Genomic DNA, 7,556 nt, shown 5'->3' with positions numbered 1-7,556 from the left:
GTTATTTCTTGTTGTAAACAGAACATAAACCACTTCAGTGCCAACAGTTTTTCTCAGTGCTCAACATATATGAATCTAACTGTGCATGTTCTGCTCCTGTTTAAAATAACGGATCAAGTAAAATATTATTATATATTGCCACGGAGATCAAATCATTCTACGTTTCAACAGACCAGACACTTAAATGGTTCCATGGCTCGTTCGGAAAACTGCTGAAAATGAGTACAGAAGACATAACAACGATAGTTCATTTCGAGAACTAGGTATTCAATTGAATATATTGGATAATTGATTTTCTGACAATCCAAACTACTTTTCGCCAATTCGAATGGCGACACTCCTAGAAGATTAACACAAGAAGTGACAGAAATACTCTTATTGGCTGTTTTTCGGCTTACGGCCAATACATCTGACCCATATTAAAGATGCACTCTTTCTCCCAAATATGATTAACTACAATTAAAAATTAAGTATTGATTCTTATTTTTGGTGCGTTCATGCAGTATGAACGCTCGGCCGCGATTTTGCATATTTATGAATCGCGTTAGCGATTTTTAAAAAATAAGCAAAATCGCGGCCGAGCGTTCATACTGCATGAACGCACAAAAAATAAGAATCAATACTTATATTTACAGTTTTCCTTGTTATTTGTTTATTTTATTCGCTCTTATAGTGTTTAAGAACAAGACTTTTATTACAACAAAGGGGAACAAACGTGTAGATCGAATGTAAATGGTAAGAGCACTTGTCGCCCTTGGTGTTCTTTTATCCTCCGCATAATAAATAGTCCATAAGTAATTTGCAGAAAAAAATAAATTGTCAAAGATTTGTTTTTGGGTAGTTGATTTATCATTTGGAAGTTTCTGTAAAATATGTGGAGGTTATAATGATTTTTGTTGTAATATGTTTTTTTTATCACGAGAACTTTCGATACACTTTCACTAATGTTTTACATTTGCATGACCCATGTGAGAGGGATTAAAAATGTGGTCATGATGATTTAATGGATTACTTCCAGTTCAATGTAATTATAACGACAAAATTTCTGCAAAGATATTGAATGTTGTGATGTGCTAGTATTCTCGAATTATCATTATTATGATGTTTGTTCGAACTCGTGAAAATACATGACACTGACAGTCACCAATCAGTTCATGTATTTAAATGTAGACGAAGATTCAATTCCATCGTAGAAAGATATTCATTGTCTGAATCCGATAATGGATCATACATATTTCCTAAAAAGAAATCGCCGACCCCAGAATTATCAACCATGTTTGTTTTGTCAATTGTTGGAGGCGAACTGTAGTAAAAATCTCGTCAATTTTTATTTATATTTATTATTTGTTCAATGCGGGTTCTTCAAATGATATTTTCTAGAAAATAATGTCTTTCATTTAAATTATTCGAAAAACATCAAAAGAAACATGTAAACAAGCTGGCATTCAACAGAACATGTGCCCTGCTATATGAAGATCACTACGCGCGGTGATTCACCAGCGCCTTATCAGAGCGTTGCTTTCATGCCAAACTCCGCCTACAAAGGTCACGAAAGGTCGACCGGTTCATGCAAAAATGAACTCATTTTTTATCGTTCAGAAAATCAAGTACGGTTGTAAATATTATTGTTTAATATTGCAAAAATGATGATTAATGTCGAAAACAATGGTTCTTACGAAAGTTACCGAGTTAAATTCGAAACAAATTAGCAAAAACAATGTATTTCTATAGTAGATCACAGAAAATCCTTTAGCATTCACCAATCATTTCATGTTTTTATGCTTTCTGCTATTAAATACACGGTTACAATATTGTTATCAGTAATTAATGTTTTTCATGAATGCATTGTTAAATAAGTAGATAAAGGTTTATCACTCATAATTGATGTTTGTTATACATGTGTATTTATTGATTTTGAATAAGAGTGTCACTTTAAAGAAAACATGTATTCAATTTCGTGACTAAACAATAGCACATGGATAAATATTACAATGGACCGTTTTCAACACCGAAACAATTCTCCCATTGGCGTCATGTTTATTGCATCGGAAATGGTTTCTGTTTTACCTGTATACTGGATTGAGGTAAACCTTGCCAAGGATTCTCTTGCTGTTACATGCCACCCTTCGGTGTTGGGGGATCTTAAGATTCGTACTCAGGCGAAGCCCGTTCAGCGAGTATTAACAGCCTCAGGATTCAATTTCAGAATAAGGATTTGCTGTTATAATTGTTTTTATGTACTTTTACGTTGGCTTTTCACTTAATGATTTTAAGTGGCAATATAGGGATTAACAAATGGACACAGAATGGCCAATTAAGAGAAATTAGAAGGGCTTCCACAGAGCCCCGCATGAAGAAAACGTATTGTTTTCTTCCAAATAGTGTAATGTACATTGAAACCTTTAGCTCTTATCCGAATAACTCCATTCTCAACTGTTCATCAATAGACAATAGGTCGATTGCTCTGAACTTTGGTTAAGTTAACAATGTGATTCACAACTTCGTTGTTAACTTTTAACAAGTACAGCTGAAATATTTGTTAAAAACCTTGTTCGAATACAGCAGGTCATAAGTATCCACTGAACTTCCAAAGCAGTACATATATGAAAGTCAGTAACAATAACTTAAACAACGTTGTTAACTTTAACAAAGTTCCGAACAACAATCGGACCAAATATGTTGATAATTTGCCATTTTTGCTGTCTATGTACTTTTACTTTTGCGTTTCATTAAATAATTGTAAGTGATAATGCCAATTTATTTACGATATTAATTTTCTATCAAAACGGAAAGTGTATAATGACAAATTAAAAGATAGTAGAAGTGCCCGTCAGAAAAAGAGCAACAACGTATTTTTTGTACTATTGTAATATTCACTGGAAGTTCTAGGTCAAATCAAAATTCCACCATTTTTCAAAAAGATATTAACAAATCGCAACTATTCGTCACTTGCATATTTTACTACTTTCTAAAGAAATATTTTCAATATGGTAATATTGACCGATTTGCAAATTGATTTTTCTGCGTTTCCAATTCGTGGCTGATAATGCATTTTTATCTTATCATGCGTTTGTCCAAGGAATCAGGCGACCTGAATCATAAATAATGGGCAGATTGTTTAGAACAAAACTCAAGTTAACAACGTGATTAACATTATCATTGTTCACTATAAAACCTGCTGAACGTTTGGTGTCACTGACATAAGGCATATTTCTTTTTAGTGTAAACAAAACACTTTCTTTTTACTACATGAACAGTACAGTTTTCGGACACAATTTCAGATCCTAAACATATACTTTTGGACGTCTTCCTTATTCTTTAACATTTTGTCAGCTGACTTTCTATGAACACTTTATAACGTCGTTTCATACTTCATATAGAAGAAACTACGAACTATATACTAGTATGTTTCTACTCTGTGAAGACATTCATCCATGTCCGGGACCCGTGCCAACAATTTGATGCTAAGTTCAAGAAATGAGGTATTCACATTATTCATCTAAGTATTACTTTTTTTCTTCCGAAATTTGATGAAGTTCGTTTGATTGCCACGTACACTAACGCTGCCTTTATTTGCTAATATACAACATGGCCTGATGACAATGTTTCCGATGCAGAAATTTCAATAAAGAATTACTTCCTTCCGTAGTATGGACAGGAATAGCCATGATAGAGGCCTGCTCTTCTATATCAGAAGTGACATTGCATTTAACACTTGGTAGGTCTAATCCACCGGAAGCTTGAGGCAACCTTTGTGGACATTCTTCTGCCAAAAACTAAGCCTATACTGTGTGGTGTTGTGTACAGGCCTCCTTAACGTACACTGTTTATGAAGGTTAAGATTCAGTTTTTATCTTGTCTTTATTGAAGTGTTTTTGAAACCCTACTTTTAGGCATTCTGATACCAATCTCTAAGAAGTAAACGCTTTTTATTGTAATTTTGTGAACTATCCAGTATTACACAGCTGATAATTGACTACAAAAGAATCACATATGAATCATCTATAGCCATTGATCTTATTTAAGTATCTGACCCTGAATTATTTCTCAATGTAGTATTATTGATTGTTGTCTTAGTGATCAGTTGTTATCGTATTGCACTAGCAAACTGACACGTGATTTTCATTTAACAACATATGAGGATGCATGACAACAAAGTATAATTGGCACTGATTGCAGTGTTATTTTATTAAGAGAAATATAAAGTTTGTTTAGAAAAAATTCAAAACTAATGTTTTGTCATTTTTAAAGTATGTTGCTTCTGTGAAACACGTCCGTATTAAACAGCCAACAGAAGCTTCGACTGATAATAAAGTTCTTCAATGTATTAAGGTTAGTGATTAATAATTTAATACATATAAAGAAACAATACAGATGATAAAGTTTGCTCATTTATATAGTTGAGAAAAAAGGCTCAAACTTGTATTGCACAAGCTAGAAATAATTGCTTTAGAGAAACCCTTGAGAAAACCAAAATGACTTTAAGTCTTTGTGAAACAGCCTAAAACAGTTATGTTGACCATCCAAGAAAAGTCAGTATTCATGTTATATTTGTCAAAATATGAATGCGGACATTTGCCTAGACAAATTAAAAGTTACAGAAGTTATTAAATTCCTTCTACAGTTCTGTTGCTGTTAAACTTATTGATACAAAAATAAAGTCCACATGGTCAATTGTCGAAGGTGATCAAATTAACCCATTATATTACACAATTATTTGCTATATTTTATTGACGAAATGTAATCCCTGTTTAAATTTAATTGAATGTTTGAAAGCCAACCTGCGTCGAGTAAATTGTCTGTGTTTTTTAGTGATACCGTGACGGAAGATGTGCATGTTGCTACAATGGAATGTTTAATTGTTTTGATGGCTTGAATAAAGAAAACATAGCTTGAAAGTGAATACTATTTTAAATCAGTAGAGTATAAGGCAAAAAATTATTAGCGGTTTAAATTTATGAGGTGTTAGAACCCCTTGGATAACTGCCTCAGGTATTGCCGGAGTTCAAGGTGTCGAGGGGTCGAAACGTCCTGGTGACGTACTGATATTCCGTTATATTCATTCTGGAATTGAGTATTTTTATTGAAACTGCAACAATGTCATCGCAGTGTAGCACATATTTGAGCAGAATTATATATGCCTTAATTCAAACGCACGCACGCACGCACGCACACGCACACGCACACACACACATACATCGTATATCAAAGAACGATAACATCAATAACTACACTGTAGATGACAAACGCCAACAATTGGCACAAAACACTCATGCGAACAACAATGCACCAAAATTAGTGTGCCAAAATACTGCACAATACATGTACCATTCCGATTAAACAAAAATTGTGCCCAAATAACTCACAAAATACATGTTCTTACACACCAGCACAAATACCAAAATACCAAATACTGCCTAGAATAAAGGCACGAACATATTGCACAAATACAAGTACCAAATTACCGCAAAAAATACGTGTGACGACACAAAAGCACAAATACATTTACCAGCAAATATACACAAACACATGTGCCCAAATACAAATAAAACCTATCCTAACACAACTGTGGAAATACACGCAATTTTACCCAGATAGGGTTCAACAACGCTCACCATATTAAACTCATCGTTAAGAGCGCTCTTACCCCGATATGGCACAGCAACTCCCACCAGATTCAACTCTAAGGTGGTCACAACGTTGCTATTGCTGTATGAGTATTATGGACAGTTGTGCTAGTGGTGTCAATTAAAAGAACATCTAAATATATGGCAGATACCCTTATTATACTGTTCTTCATGTTAACATAAATACTTGCTATCAGGGTAAGGTCAATACAAAAAAACGGCAAACAACTGATAGTGTTTTGTTTATTAGCTTACACAAGGGTCTGTAGCGACTGGCAATTTATGGAATTCTTTATGTTTGTCCTTATCAGTTACTTTTCAATGAAAGATGTTATGACAACAACTTACAATAACTCAAGGTGCAAATATGTGCATATGAAAGCAACCCACAGGGAATGATCATTCACCAATATTTTTCATTCGTTCACCGATATGCATGGATAAAATCAATTTTGATCGTTTGCTCCTTTATAAGTCTTTCTTCTCAATTTTCGTTGGAGGTTTTGGCGAGGCATGTTGTGAAGCGGAAATGACATAATGCAAGAACATAAGTACAACATTAATAATAATAATAATAATAATAATAATAATAATAATAATAATAATAATAATAATAATAATAATAACGTAATTTATAGAAGGTAACACATTAAGACATAGGCATCATATTATGAAAAACATAACACACGTCTTATTTACAATGCGGCCTTCTGAAAGAACATACACAGACACACACACACACACACACACACACTAAATAAGATGTGATGCAAATAATTAATACTCAAAACACGAATGTGAAAACACATTTTGAACAATATCGCAAAAATACATATTGTTAAAAAAGCATTATTACATTTTTTCGTCATGGCCTATAACTAGAATTAATGATCGTTTTAACATGTAAAATGCTTAGAATGGGATTTCAGAAAGGTACGTATTAAAATGTAATACGAAAACATAAAGAAACATGAATATAATACATTCATTTAACACATCAATGCTTAATAATACATCAATTTGTATCTAAATGTTAACAAGAAAACTCATCAAAATTGTTTAATTGAGTAAGTAGGACAGTCACACATTTATTTAACACCTTACTCAACAAATACATACGTATAAACTATACCTGTGGTATGCATGGAATTATGCATATAATTTTTACAACGGATTTTGCGATTGATGATGTAAATAGAACTTCTTACAGCGGGTTTTAAATGTCTTTTCAGTGTTAGACTTACGTATTTCTTCTGGTAAAAGATTCCAAACTTTCCCACTGTAGCATTCAAACAAGTGTTTCTTGTATTGTGTTTTATGTCGAAAGTGAGCAATGTCTTGTCGCGTGGAAGATCGTAATCCATATCTTGTGTTGCTAGATATCTTAATAATGTCTCTTATGTAACTCGGTGTAAGATTATTAATAGATTTAAATACCATAACAGCCGTTTGATATCTGCAACGGTATTCAAATTGAAGCCATTCTAATTTTTTTAAATAATTCATGCGATGGCGTTCTAATAGGCTTAAAGAGAATAATTTTTGCAGCTCTTTTTTGAAGCAAGGTGATTCTTCTCATATGCGTTTGCTTACTTTTCCCCCAAACGCTACAACAATAGTCAAACATAGGAAGTATATACGATTTATAAAACAATTGTCTCATTTGATCCGTTAAAAAATAATTGAGTCTTTTTAAAAGGGCTATCTTTGCAATTACTTTCTTGCAGACAAATTCAACTTGCAGATTCCACGACAATGATGAATCAATAATAATTCCAAGCAATTTCTTCGAAGTTACATTTTCAATTAGTAGTTTGTCTACGAATAAATTGAGTGCACATGCATTTCTTAATTTTGCATTTGAACCCAACAACATGCAATTAGTTTTTTGTGGATGTATTGCCATGTTGTTTACTTTGCACCAACCCG

This window comes from Mya arenaria, chromosome 15 (assembly GCF_026914265.1).
Source record: "Mya arenaria isolate MELC-2E11 chromosome 15, ASM2691426v1".
NCBI lineage: Eukaryota > Metazoa > Mollusca > Bivalvia > Myida > Myidae > Mya > Mya arenaria.
Note: the sequence above shows the minus strand (reverse complement) of the source record.